The following is a 15302-nucleotide window of genomic DNA, read 5'->3' on the forward strand; positions in this document are numbered from 1 at the left end:
TATACATATGTATATTCTTAGTATATAGTTCTTATATACAAAATGAGATTTAAAGAGAAATTCAAAGGGAGAGTAATATTATTTATAAAATGAACTCTTGTCAGACATAATTAAATTATTATTTATCCACCATGAATAGAACTTACTTTAACTTTGTAACTTAGCATCACAATCTTCTCAAAACTTCAGATAGGTGACTATAAATTAATGAGGTATTTTTCCTGTCAGGAATGAAGTACAGAATTTTATGAGTCTAATTAGATAATGATAAGTATCACTTATGCAAATACTGTAAAAACATTTTATAGTTATCAATTAATTTAATCATGCAACAGCTCCATCAGGTCAGTGCTCTTATCTCCATTTTAAAAATAAGTAAAGTAAGGCCCTGAAAGGCGTGTGAGGACTGGGTCACATATAGGTGAAAGTGATAGTCGCTCAGTCATATCCCAATCTTTGCGACCCCATGGACTGTATGTAGCCTACTAGGCTCCTTTGTCCTTGGAATTCTCCAGGCAATACCTGGAGTGGTTAGCCATTCCCTTCTTGCCTGGAGAAGTCCATGGACAGAGGAGTCTGGCGGGTTACAGTCCATGGGGTCACAAAGAGTTGGACACAACTGAGTTACTAACAGTTTCACATAGAGATAGTAGCTGTGAGCTGTGAGTAGCTGTGAATTCCATGATGTTAATTCAGGCTCTCTAGGCCCAAAGTCCATGCTCTTCTTCACTGCAATATCTCAGTGAAAGGCATTCTCTTACTTTGTAAAATTCACATTTTTCTGATGATGGAGATGCTGCTCAAAACATGTTTGAAACTCCTCTTTTGGAACAAAATCTTAAAAGTCTCTTACAAATCATTCATAAAATGAGGCTTAGGGTGAGCAAAAAGAAAAAAAAATAGCATTCCATTACTCTGTGACCCAATTCATTCGCTGAAATATGTTTTTTAAAAGTACACTATAAATAAACCCAAGTTACCTTCAAATGAAAAACATTTTTTATGATTTAAGATTTTTTGAAGCCTTTCTATGAACACTTAGCATACTGACTTTAAAGAATTAATTGCCTGGAAAGCTCACATCCTGGTTTCTGCTTTCAGTCAGGAAATCATTAGTTATGTTGAAAATTTGGGAGAACTCCATCTTAGTGGATGGTTATGAATGGTGCCCCAGAACCTGAAGGCCAGCTTCTCCTTCTGTTCTGCTCCCTGCTTTGCTCCTTGGTCTGGCTTTCACTTCCCTGCCAGGTAGGGGAGGAAATGGAAACTGTCCAAAGGCAGCTGAAGTGAACAACCACTGAAGGTAAAGGGGACAACCGTGTTTCTTCAGACATGAAATTTAGTGACTTTGTGAGATACAATGCATATGAAAGTGCTTTGCAAAATACTGTGATACCCAAGTATAAATAACTATGTGGTAAACTTAAAAACTCTGAAGGAGAAGAAGTGAAGTCGCTCAGTTGTGTCCGACTCTTTGCGACCCCATGGACTGTAGCCTACAAGGCTCTTCTGTCTATGGAATTTTCCAGTCAAGAGTACTGGAGTGGGTTGCCATTTCCTTTTCCAGGGGATCTTCCCCACGCAGGGATCGAACCCAGGTCTCCCGCATTGCAGGCAGACGCTTTACTGTCTGAGCCACCAAGGAAGCCCCAAAATCTCTGAAGGCATTTTCAGAAAGGAAGTTTTGGAAATGTTTTAGGTGATCGACTTCATTCCTGGAGTCCGAGCAGTCTCTCAAGTTGGATACTTTGAAACAGGCCACAGCACAATTTCTGCATTATTCCTAGAGTGGGTACTCTAAAGTGAGTCACCTTTTTATAGCTGAGGCTCATATACCCAGTTATCTACTGCTTGTAAGCTAGACCAATGTGTTTTTCTAGGTAATCACTCAGAAATCTGTCTTTCCCCTCTTGCTTCCAACATGGTTCATCTGTTGTTATCTCTCTGACCCTAGACTCCTTGTTATATGTCTGACATCAATGCCACTTCTAATTTTGATCATTCATCCTCCTTTAGTTTTACTAATTTCCCAGACATTCCTTCTGGCTTGACTCGTCTACCTTGGGCCTTGACACTTCTACCCAGACTTTTACTTTCTTTAAACCTTTGATGTCCCCAGTTGCCTTGGGTAAGGAATTTCATTTTAGACTCCTATAATCCCAACACTGACTAGGTTATACCCTTTGGGGAAGATCGGAGGGAATTTGGACATCACTTATTTGATGTATATTTAAAAATCCTTAATCTTGTCAACACTCAACACTGGTTTAATTTACAACTAAAAATCCTAAACTGTGGCTTGAAGCTAGCCTCATTATTGCAGGCTAAGTTTTATCTCTGATGGTTTCTCTTATCTTTACATTTTCCCCATTTAGCTATTAAAGCAATTCCCAGTGGTTTTTAGTTCTCAGTAAAATTGTTTTCCTCTTCTACACTGTTTGGCAGAAACTGGGAAAGACTATAGCCTTTGTTCATCAGTGCCTATATTTGCTTCTAATTATAAAGTGCTGTTTCTCACCACTGAAGGAGGACTTAGAACTTGTGTATATATGTATATATGTATGTGCATGCATGTGTATTTATATACTTAATCCTTTCTTTTTATACAAATGCTTTCACATGCAATGTCCTGCACTTTCTTTTTTTTTTTCACCTAACATCCCTAAAGAACAAAATGGATGATGTGAGGGTCAGTTTTCTGTGACAACTTGATGGGCCAAAAGTGCCCATGTTAAACGCTATTTCTGGATGTCTCTTTGAGGGTGTTTCTGGATAAGATTAGCATTTGAGTTGGTGGACTCTGAAAGTAGATTTCCCTTCCCAATGTGGGTGGGCGTACTCCAATCTATTGAGAACCTAAATAGCACAAAAGGCAGAAGGAGGAATTTGCCTCTTTTATTTCTGCCTCACTACTTAAGCTGGACATGGCATCTTATCTTGTGCCCTTGGATTGAGCTTTACACCATTGGTTCTTCTAGTTCTGAGACCTCTGGATTTAGGCTGAATTATAGCACCTGCTTTTCTGGGTCTCCAACTCACAGATGGCAAAGTTTGAACTTCTTTAGCTCCATAATTGCATTAACCAATTCTTCATAATAAATATTTATCTATATCAATATCTTATTGATTCTGTGTCTCTGGAGAACCCTAATACGGATGGTATAGTATTGGTAAAAGGCACACTAAATCAAGAAGATATGATCATGCAAGCATGTATGTCTATCAGTATAGAGCCACATTTAAAAAAAAAAAAAAAACTGCTAGAACAATATGGAGGGGAGGAAAAATAAGCAATTTTGGCTGGAAACTTATAGGCATATGTTATTTGGTGTGTTTCAAGTCTTAGTAAAATTTTAAGATTTAGTAACTATAAGTTTAAGTGCTTCACAGTTATACATACATCATTTGGCAGTATAATTATTTACATTGTTTCTCCACTTACTTGCTTTTGTGGGTTTGAAAAGGAAATTTTTAAATTTTAACTCATTTGAGTGCAGTGGTTTGTGATGACACTTTCTCAGACAGTGGCTCAGTGGAGGAAGCCTCTTGCTTGGCCATCTAGGTCACCTGATCTGTCTCTATTGGATTTGTCCTCACAGGGTCATGTTCAGACTGTCTGTCATGTGCTCGTCAAAACCTACTTCTCTGGAGGACCTTGGAGCCAGAAATAAATGTAGTTCTTTGTATCACTGAGAAGCAGCTGAGGATTTTTTACAAAGTTTGGAAACCAACTAGAGTGATGGGTAGCACAAGACAGTAGTTATGTTGAATTTTAAGAAGAAACATATCGATATTTTAAAATAGTTAACTTTTTAGATATTATTATTATAAGTTAGTAGCATGTGCAGTCGTGAAATGATTGAAGCTTAACACTGCAGTAAAGACTCTTGGGACTCCCTTAATACTCTGGATATAAAAACTTAACTTTAATGTGTTTGCAGATCATCTTTTGTGAGTTTTTGGCGTACCTTTTTCTTTCATTATCTTTTGATGTGATCAAATTCCTTAGTATTTATAAAATATATGTACTGGAGAGTGCCAGGGCTGTGATGTATTTGATGAAATTCTTCAATACCTTGAAATCATGAAGTTATTCTACATTTTCTCTTAAAAACTATAAAATTTTGTCTTTCACATTTAGGTGTCGTATCTGTCCAGAATTTTCCATGTCATGGTGCAATTCAGGATAGAATTAAACTTTTTGTCTATATGGCTAGCTTATTGTTCCACTTTAAATGTTCTTTCCTTTTCAGAGCCATCTGTGGCATTACCAAATTTGTGTGTATATGTGGAGTGATTTCTGGGCTCTCTTTTATTCAACATGGGTAATTACCTTCTCTTGTGCCAATATTACCGTATACTAATTTTCCACTTGGTATAGCTGTGTGATTTTTTTTCTCCTTCCTTCTCCTCCTCCCTCTTTCCTCCTGTCCTCCTTTCCTTCCTTCCTTCTCTCTATTCTTCTTTTCTTCCTTCCATCCAATGATCTTCTACCTTCCTTCCTTTCCTCAATTTTATTGAAGTATGATTTACATACAATAAACAATTCATGAGTTCATTTTAAGTTTAGATGAATTGTGCCAAATACATGAACCTATATATTCACAATGCCAATCAAGATATGAAACATTCCCATCACCACTAAAAGTTCCCTTATACTCCTTTACAGCCAGAACCCCCAACCCTACTCAATGACTCATTTATTTTTGTCATTATAGATTAGTTTTGCTTTTTCATGAACTTAGTATAAATGGAGTCATGTAGTTTGCATAAAGTTGGATACACACTGAGGAATCCAGATCTGAAAGAGACTCGTGCACCCCAATGTTCATCGCAGCACTGTTTATAATTGCCAGGACATGGAAGCAACCTAGATGCCCATCAGCAGACGAATGGATAAGGAAGCTGTGGTACATATACACCATGGAATATTACTCAGCCGTTAAAAATAATTCATTTGAATCAGTTCTAATGATATGGATGAAACTGAAGCCCACTATACAGAGTGAAGTAAGCCAGAAAGATAAAGAACATTACAGTATACTAACACATATATACGGAATTTAGAAAGATGGTAATGATAACCCTATATGCAGGGCAGAAGAAGAGACGCAGAAGTACAGAACAGACTTTTGGACTCTGTGGGAGAAGGTGAGGGTGGAATGTTTCAAAAGAACAGCATGTATATTATCTATGGTGAAACAGACCACCAGCCCAGGTGGGATGCATGAGTCAAGTGCTCGGGCCTGGTGGGCTGGGAAGATCCAGGGGAATCGGGTGGAGAGGGAAGTGGGAGGGGGGATCGGGATGGGGAATACGCGTAACTCTATGGCTGATTCATATCAATGTATGACAAAACCCACTGAAAAATAAAAAATAAAAAAAATAAATAAATAAAACGTATACCTAATCATAACAAAAAAAATAAAAAAATAAAAATAAAAAGAAACTAACTAATAAAAAAAAAAGTTGGACATGACTGGGTGACTGAATAAAAACAAGAAGCATATACTTATTTTGTGTCTGGGTTCATTTGCTTAATATTACATTTCTGAAATGTACCTACATTGTTGCTTTTCACTACTGAATGATATTCCAGTAGGTGAAGATACAACAATACCGCAATTTGCATCTCCATTTTCCTTGGTGGATGTTTGCCTTTTACCAGGTTTGGGGGTATTTTTTCTTATTCTTGTATACAATATAAAATTCACCATTTTAGCCATTTTTAAGTGTATAATTTAGTGGCATTAAGTACATTCACAATCTTGTGCAACAGAAATCCCAAAGCTATTAAACAATAATTCTCTATTTCTTCTTTCCCCAGCCTCCAGTAAATTCATTACACGTTCTGTCTCTGAATGTGCTTATTCTACATACATCAAATGGAATCATTAGCGTATATACCTATCCTTTTTGTGTCTGGCTTATGTCACTTAGCATAATATTTTCAAGGGTCATCCATGTTTTAGTTGTATCAGAATTTTATTCCTTTCCTTTTTACAGATGAATAATATCTCATTGTATGTATATATCACATGTAATTTATTTATTCATCTTGCTGGACATGTGCATCGCTGTACATGTCTATTGAGCATGCTGCTGCTTTCGGTTCTGTTGGATATATACCTGAAAGTGAAATGACTGCATCATGAGGTAGTTCTATTGTTTAACTTTTTGAGGATTTGCCATACTGTTTTCAAAAGAGTTGCACCATTTCCAACCACAATATATAAAGGTTCCAATCTCTGTGTTGTTGTTTTTTTTTCCATTTATTTTTATTAGTTGGAGGCTAATTACTTTACAATATTGTAGTGGTTTTTGTCATACACTGACATGAATCAGCCATGGATTTACATGTATTCCCCATCCCGATCCCCCCTCCCACCTCCCTCTCTACCCGATCCCTCTGGGTCTTCCCAGTGCACCAGGCCCGAGCACTTGTCTCATACATCCAACCTGGGCTGGTGATCTGTTTCACCCTAGATAATATACATGTTTCGATGCTGTTCTCTCGAAACATCCCACCCTCACCTTCTCCCACAGAGTCCAAAAGTCTGTTCTGTACATCTGTGTCTCTTTTTCTGTTTTGCGTATAGGGTTATCATTACCTTCTTTCTAAATTCCATATATATGTGTTAGTATACTGTATTGGTCTTCATCTTTCTGGCTTACTTCACTCTGTATAATGGGCTCCAGTTTCATCCATCTCATTAGAACTGATTCAAATGAATTCTTTTTAATGGCTGAGTAATATTCCATGGTGTATATGTACCACAGCTTCCTTATCCATTCGTCTGCTGATGGGCATCTAGGTTGCTTCCATGTCCTGGCTATTATAAACAGTGCTGCGATGAACATTGGGGTGCACGTGTCTCTTTCAGATCTGGTTTCCTCAGTGTGTAATTTTTTTTCCCTTTTTGTTTTTTGTTTTTTTGTTTTGTAATACCTGTTTAGTGGTATGAAGTGGAATCTCGTTGTGATTTTGATTTGCATTTCCCTTATGACTTGGGGCGCTAAGCACCTCTTCATGTGTTTTTTGGCCATTCATATATCTTCTTTGAAAAAATGTCTGTTCAAGTCCTTTGCCAATATTTGGGGTTTTATTTTCTCATTTATTTTGAGTTGTAGTATTTCTTTTTATATTCTGGATCCTAATCCCTTACCAGATATGTGATTTATAGACATTTTCTCCCAGTCTGTAGGTTGCCTTTTCATACCCTTGATAGTATCCTTTGTTTCACAAAAGTTTTAAATTTTGGTGAAGTCCAGTTTACCTGTTTTTGTTGTTGTTGCCTTTGGTGTCATAGCCAAGGAATTATTGCCAAATTCAATATTTTAAAGATTCTCCTTAATGTTTTCTTCTAAGAGTTTTATAATTTTAGCTCTTTCTTTACATCTTTGATATATTTTTTGTTAATTTTTGTATATAATAGTAAGGATCCAATTTCATTCTTTCACATATGACTATCCAGTTTTCCTATAGCCATTCTTTGAAGAAACTTTTTAAAAGGAATTGTCACCCTTGTTGAGAATCAATTGACCATACATGTGAGGGTTTATTCCAGACCCTCTCTTCTGTTTAATTGCTGAATATGTCTTTTTTTGTGCCAGTACCACACTGGTTGATTGTTATTACTTTTGGTAAACAATCGTATAACTGCTGGGTTATAGGCTAAAAGTATGTTTAGCTTCATTTAAAACTTCTAAATTATTTCCAAAGAAGTTGTTTCATTTCACACTCTCAACAGCAATGTATGGAAGTTCAGTTATTATACATATAGCCAACATTTAGTGTTAACAGTCTTTTAAAATTTTAACCATTATATTTCAAATGTAGTGTTATAGTATTGTGATTTTATTTGCATTTCCCTGACAACTCGTAATTTTGAGAATGTTTTCATGTATTTGTTGGACATTCATAACTCTTCTTTCATGAAATATTTGTTCAAATCTTTTAATTGGCTGTGTGTCTTGTTATGATAAAGCTGTAAGAATTCTCTATATATTCTTGATACAAGTCTTAGTCAGGTGTGTGTATTGCAAATATTTTCTCCCAATCAGTTATGCTTTTTTGATTTCTTAACAGCATCTTTCAAACAACTTTAAAAAATTTTTTCTCCTTTTAGAAATAATTTCATACCTACAAAAATTTGCCCAAAAATAGCACAAATATTCCATTATTACTTTGTTATTTTCTCCCGTTAAGTTACTTTGAGTGAATTTTTCTTTCCTAGTTTGATAATACGGGAATTTTGATCATTGACTTCTAAGCTGTCTTCTAAATAAAAGCATTTAAAGCAACACATTTCTTCCAAAATACTGTTTTAACTTCATCATCACATTTCGATATGTAATGATTTTAGGTCATTCCTTTAAAAATATTTAGTCATAGTAATTGTAATTATCCAAGGAAAAACCAGGAGCATCTGTGTAAAAGGCCTAAAAAGGAGGAAGTTATTTTAAGAATAAAATAAAAGCAATTGGAAACTCCAGGGAAAATGTAAAGCATTTAGAAAATAGCATTACTTTGTTCTACATTGAACCATAGTTATATAATCAAAATTATTTAAACAATAATAAGGGTCCTTACAAGGAACACTTTCTTCCACTATTTACTTCTGCTAGGAAACTTTTTTTACTAAGCTAATTACTAAAGTCATTAAAGTTCTTCAGGATGCAGTTAAATGCTGATCTTTCTTCTTGAACTTATCTTCTATGTGGTGAATCCTTTGTATGTCCACTCTTTAAAAAATATGTATTTATTTACTTGGCTGCTCCTTAGTTGTGGCACTCAGATCTTTGAGTTTTGTGTCTGTGTGTGGTGTTTGGAATGTTTAGTTGCAGCATGCGAGATCTTTTTTTTTTCCCCTACTTGTGGTATACAGGATAGTTAGTTATGGCATATGGGATCTAGTTCCCTGATCAGAGATTGAACCCAGGCCCCCTGCTTTGGGATTTCAGAGTCTTCACCATTGGACCAACAGGGAGGTCCCTGTAGGTCCGTTCTTGTTCAGCTTGAGAACATGTTTTTTTTTATTATACATAGATTATTATATATATGAATATATTCCACTGATTCTGATAATTTCTCCAGGATTGTCAATTATAGCATCTTACAAATCAATAATTTAACTCAATAAGTAAATAACTTATCTCAATAATAGTACTTTTAACCTTTTTAGCTTACTTGTCTAACTACTGTCTTTTCCACTATACTGTAACTCATTCATCATATAAACAGTATTATTAAGTTCTGGATTTCCAAAACTTAGCCCACCATCAGGCACATTGTAACTGCTCATGCTTACTAAATGAATTAATTTGAAGAAACTTGATCTGGTTATTATGAGAACATGCTACTCTTTTGCCATTTCCTCAAGAAAAGAGAAAAAAGAAAAGAGTGAGAGAAGATGTGATTGAAGAGGAAAGGAGAATACTGAACACATTGAATAGATGTCCCCTCTCTAAAGCACTTAAGCAGCAGCAAGCATACCCTTGGAGCATGTCTGATGATATTTCAGAGCCTCTCTTCACAGATCACCTTGCAATCCCAGGTCACAAGGTGGGAGCTGCCAGCAGTCCTGGTATTAAACCACCGCACTGGCTTCCAGTCCTCCTTTAAGTGAGGTGGCTTACGGTGGACTAGCCTAGGGTAACTATGCCAACTTACAGCTGTCCTGTCCCTGTCTCCCTGCCAAACAGACTTAGATTTCAAGTGAGTAGTTTCACAAGCCTGCAAGGAATGGATATTTATAAAGACAAGTTATGTCGTGGTCATATTCACATAGCATCACCATCAGCTCAGCATCCAGGCAAACCAGAGTCATATCCTGGGATCAGTTGGCTTTATGGGATGCAGGGAGCTGGGAAGGCAGACATATGGGGAAAATACGGGACAAATGGGTCTGACCAACTTAACTACAGGGAAGCATACAACCTTTCTTCTTTTCATTAGGGCTTTTATCAGAGGCATTTGACCTACAGTGGAAGGAGCATGCATCTTAGAATTAATGGATCTTGTTTTGGGTTCAGGAACTGCTACTTACTTGCTTGGTGTCCTTGAGCAAGTCCCTTCCTATCTCTGGGTCTGGTTTCCTTATTTGAACAATGTCAACCTCATAAAGAAATTTTGAGGATTATAAAGAAATAATGGATGTGAGCATTCTTTGTAAAAATAAATTATACTGTGCTTTTTCTCACTGGGATATGCCTCAAGGTCATTCAGCATATTGTGTTCAGCTCTTACATAAATAATATTAAAGGGAAATATTACCAAACCAGGAAAAATTGCTTGTGTTAATAAACAGTATGGCAGGGAGAAGCTTCACTAATACTTAATGTTCTTGTTTGTTAACCCACTAGTCAAACATTATTGAACATAACATCACCATCATAAAAAAGATTTGAGTGTGTATTATTCAGTTATCCAGACAACACTTATTATGTGCTCAGGTGAAAGGCACTAGGTTAGCTCCCATGAGTGAACAGTAAGGAAGAGGAAGAGAATCCACATTCAGAATTAGGTAGTTATAATGTTTCAAGGCTGCATTGGATAAGTGTTATATTTCTAGTAGTTTCTAGAATCACAGCACATCAGACATGTATGCCTATATAATATCTCACTTCCTTCAGCTGTTACCTAAGGTATGAATTCTGTCGACCCTGTACTTTGGTAACTAAAAAATATCATACTGTGGGGGATATTCTAAATATTTCAAGTAGATATAACTGTAAGAAAACTCTTCCTCATATTCACCATCTGATCCTGTCTTATAGCCATGCAGCTTGCTTCCTCTTATACATGATGGTCACCATTTAGACATTTAAAGATACCCATCATGCTTCTTCCATGCCTCCTTTCTCCAAGATACATATATACAACCCCCGGTCCCTTCCATCTCTATTCTGCTTTGTCACTTAGGAGCCTGCTCAGTTCTTCCTGTGTCCTACTCAGCACGTCACATTCCACCTGGCCTCAGAATTCTAGGAGTGGTTCTACCAGGGCAGAATAGGATGTGACTGCAATCTCCATGTTGACAGTCCTCAGTGACATTTATAGTTATAGAGATACTGGCAAACCCCAAATTTGTTTTCATGTAGTGTATCTCCTTTTCCATGTAAGTATATTCCCTCATTCTATTTTTTTTGAAGTTTATTTTTCAGAACAGCATCCACAACTTCACAGTTGTATTTACTAAATTGTATTTTTAGATGTTGGCATAAGCTGCCTCTAACACAAGTCCTCTTCATTATAGTACAGTCCCCAGCAGGATCAGAGGGAGAATGATTCAAGGTTGATGCACAGTTTATAACTCATGCTTTGCCCCAGAGAGTTCGCCTGGGATTCACTTTTAATCACTTCCCACAGTTCTATTTATGATGTCAGCGTTCTTATACATCCTACAGAAGTTTCCAGGACCCATATGATTTATACTACTAAGACTCTCCCATTAAAATTTTGAATAACCCTTTCCTCCAGGAGTCAAAAAACAATTAAAAATTGACATAGGAGTCAGATAGGGACAAAAATAGCAGCTTTATCATTGATATAATTAAATGCAAGTATGTGGAATGGCTCCAGCCAAGACTGTACAGCCCTTTTGCCAGTTGGCTGGTGGAGGTGCTCTGTGCTCCTGTAAGCTTCCCTACTTCCCAGCAACCAGAACAAAGTAGGAAATCAGAACCTTGCAGGCAGGCAGACGGACAGCTTAGAAAGAGTGCTCAAAGGGGCAGAGGAGCCCACGCTAGGCTGGAGCCCAGTTTCCCACGGCACATTCACTCCTCTCTCGAGGTGGGGAGAGGCACTTCTTCTGAAGAGTGATTGTCTGCATTTTCTCAGCCGAAGAGGAATACTGAGCGAGGGAGAGAAGGCTTCCCCACATCTCCTTACACTCTCACACAGGCACTGGGTCCCTTTAGCGTCGTCAACTGCAGGATGATGGGGCTGGCTTGTATGGGTGGGGGGACCTCTTCCAAGGCGACCTGCTTGTACACACTCAGGCCCAGTGGCCACTCCCCTTTGTCCATGGCCTGTGAGATTTTGTCTGCGGGGCTGACAGCCCTCACGTCAGCCTGGGAGCTGCACACATCTGACCCCGCACATCATTTCCTCTCTGTGGAATGTCACGCTCTGTGAAGGCCAGTGTTACTTGATGTCGGACACCCGGACGTGGAGGGAAATGTTCTGCTCCATGGCTTTCCATTTCTATGAAGTCCCTGTCCTCCCTGTGCTACCCTGGGTGTCAGCCTGGAGTGGAAAGACCCCTGACTGAGATGGGGAATGTTGCAGTTGACAGGCCCTCCATCTGCTCCCTGGGGTCCTTTTAGACTTGCCTGTTTATATTCCTCTCCCTTCCAGATTTCCCTTTTATGCTGGAGACAAAGCCCAAAGAGGCTCCTCCACTTTCACTATCTCTTGTTCTGAGTCCTCTTCTCTCTCCTAGGATCTAATAGTTATGTCTTGTGCAAGTTACCTGGAAGCTTTTGCAATCCCCTGTTCCACTCAAGAATTACTAAAGTAGGTAGAATGGCTTTTTAGTCTCCCTACTTGAGCTGTGTGTTTCTACTTCTCCTTCACCTTCCAGAAGGTAGCCATCGCCCCATCATACAGATGTGGCTCCTAGGTCCATTTGCTTCTTAGGTGTGGTGATTGAAGAAAAACTTGGTTGTAGAACTTCACTTGCAATATTTAGATCTATTTGTGTCAATTATCCAAACTTTCCCTATATACCCACCCACCCCCTCTTTTTTCTTTTTTTTTCTAGTAATACCTTTATTCTTTTCAAAATAATTCCATAACCAGTACCTCATTTGGACCTCAAAAGGATCTCATGAGTGAGGCAAATCATGATTCTATCTTTCCCTTCTATATCCCGGAACAGAGGCACAAAAAGGTGAAGTCATGAACCCAAGATTTAGGAAAGAGTGGGGGCAAAATCAGGATCAGACACCACATCTGACCTTGAAGCCAGCACACCTTCTTCTGGATGAATCTGTGTGCACAGACCTCACAGGGTATTAGCAGTCACTAGGGCTCCATGATTGACAAGATCTCCACGAGAAGCCAGTCCCATCAGCCCCTAGTTGAATGTCCTGCTTTGAGAAGGCATATCCCCTGAGTAAATGGAAAGAATTATTTATTGTGGGGGAATGAAACAAAACTAAGCTAAATGAAGCATAGAAGGTTTGGGTGACATTTAGGTGGCAAGAGCCAGAGTTTAAGCGAACTGGAAACTGATGGGAGATGAGGCAGTGGAATGACACAGTTTAACTCTTTGAAATCTGTTTACTGTTTTAATATTTCAGATGAACTAAAGGAAAAACAGAACACTCATTTAGTCATCAAAGAACCCTGGTACTCTCTGTTAAATCCATTGGGAAAAAATTTGGATGGACTAGAAGCAGCAGTTTCTCATTTACATATTTGTCTAAATTATGCTAATGAGAAAAAGAGTGAATTATAGACACACATCCACACAGAGCTTGCAACATTGTGAAGCTTTGACTTTAATTAAGACCTGTGTTTTTGCCCCTCCATCCTTTTTTAAAATGAAAGCATCATTAAAGAGAAGAAAAACAATAGACAGCTAAAACCTCCCACCAAGAAAACCTATGCTATTTTGGATAGCTCATATGCCAAATTATTCCACTTTAATGGAAAGAAAAAACTAATGCAAAGGAATCCATGTGTACAGATGACTGGAGTGCATCCACCCATCTCCCAAAGCAGCACATTTCCAAAGGGCACAGATAGCCTCCTGCGATGCCTCTTTTGTTTGTTTAATTTCCTCACAACGCATCAGCCTCTAAGGAGATGGGCCCACGTTCTCCCTCTCTCTCACATTGTTTTCAAACCTAGTTACCACTGCATGCATTTCTAAATGACAAAGTGACTGGGTCTAAACCTTGATATGTGGAGAGAAAACCCAAACTGACAGTTGGAAGGGGCAGAAAGAGGAAGGCACTGCCCATTCCTCCCTCATCCCAAATGTCATCCCTTCCTGGTCCAGGCTGCCCCGGCAACCCTGACGAAGAAACGAGCAGACACTTGAAACTTTCTGACAGGTGTCAAGGGCGCAGGCACTGAGAAACCAGGAGTGATGGAGCTTGACGTGACAGTGGCAGAGCTACTGAGGCTGGCTCCAGGACATGCAGAGTTTGGTATCTGTCACTTCCAATCCTTGTCACGCTCCTACTCCATAATGGCAACTGCAAACAGACAGAGCCAGCGGGAAGTGTTCAGAAAACTTAAGAACATCTTTTCCTGACCAAGTGATGTTGCCAAGCTGCAGTAATGTAGGATCAGCCACCCAAAATGGGTGCACTCCAGCTAAGCGCGTCAGAAGCAGGTGACAGGACTGATCACACCGGTGGGGTGCGCAATTTGCTTGTTGTCTTTCTTTGTACTCTGCCTTGCCCTCCAAGACTAGAGTTTCAGTCTCCCATTCCTTTCCACATTTGTGCATGTGACTTTTGTTCTGCCAGCATCTTCCTCCACCAGTAACTTCTGATGACTCTTAATTCCTTGCATATAATGATCTCTGCAACAGATCCTTCATGATCTAAATATTTGGCAATCTTGCTCTTCTGACCTGGCTGGAGAGTGATTTATAATGGGAGAAGAGGGCCAGCTTCTTGGTAACACCATGCAAATAGTTTCATAAATATTGCTCCATTGCATTACTTTGAAATATTACTTCTTTTAATGGTCTGCCAAAGTCAAATAATTCTGCTAAATAAAAATCCACGGCTAGGCCTCTCACCCAACTAAAGTAACAGGTGGTAACCAAGCTCACCTGGTGGGAGAACCCAACTTGATTAACTCCAGCCCAGAAGTGATGGTTAACTGGCATTAAGGCATGATGGATGATAGCAGGTGCGTGTATAATCTTTTACCTGGCCTTCCAGCCTTCTAAGAGGGGATGTATTTATTTAATAGTTCTTAACCCAATACATTGGCTTGCGGTTAAGCATTTTCAAATAACATGAGGACTTTATAAGTGCATTTATTTAAATAAAATCCATTTTGAGTTTATTTTTGTGTATGGTGTTAGAAAGTGTTCTAGTTTCATTCTTTTACAAGTGGTTGACCAGTTTTCCCAGCACCACTTGTTAAAGAGATTGTCTTTTTTCCATTGTATATCCTTGCCTCCTTTGTCAAAGATGAGGTGACCATAGGTTCGTGGATTTATCTCTGGGCTTTCTATTCTGTTCCATTGATCTATATTTCTGTCTTTGTGCCAGTACCATACTGTCTTGATGACTGTGGCTTTGTAGTAGAGTCTGAAGTCAGGCAGGTT

General features: G+C 38.5%; 1 protein-coding gene and 1 long non-coding RNA gene across 3 annotated transcripts in view; one reads left to right on the forward strand and one right to left on the reverse strand.

The window, feature by feature from the left end:
• LOC136159892 (uncharacterized) overlaps window positions 1-9907 on the reverse strand; it is a 40933-nt gene extending 31026 nt beyond the window's left edge. For both annotated transcript variants that reach the window (XR_010661521.1, XR_010661520.1), the window contains exons 1-2: window positions 9497-9907; window positions 147-221 (exon numbers count right to left, since the gene is read on the reverse strand). This is a non-coding gene — a long non-coding RNA (uncharacterized lncRNA). The remainder of the gene's footprint in view (window positions 1-146; window positions 222-9496) is intronic.
• Window positions 1-15302, forward strand: part of LRMDA (leucine rich melanocyte differentiation associated) — a 1142706-nt gene that overhangs the window by 1112103 nt on the left and 15301 nt on the right. The gene's annotated exons all lie outside the window — the stretch shown is intronic.

This window comes from Muntiacus reevesi, chromosome 2 (genome assembly GCF_963930625.1).
Source record: "Muntiacus reevesi chromosome 2, mMunRee1.1, whole genome shotgun sequence".
NCBI lineage: Eukaryota > Metazoa > Chordata > Mammalia > Artiodactyla > Cervidae > Muntiacus > Muntiacus reevesi.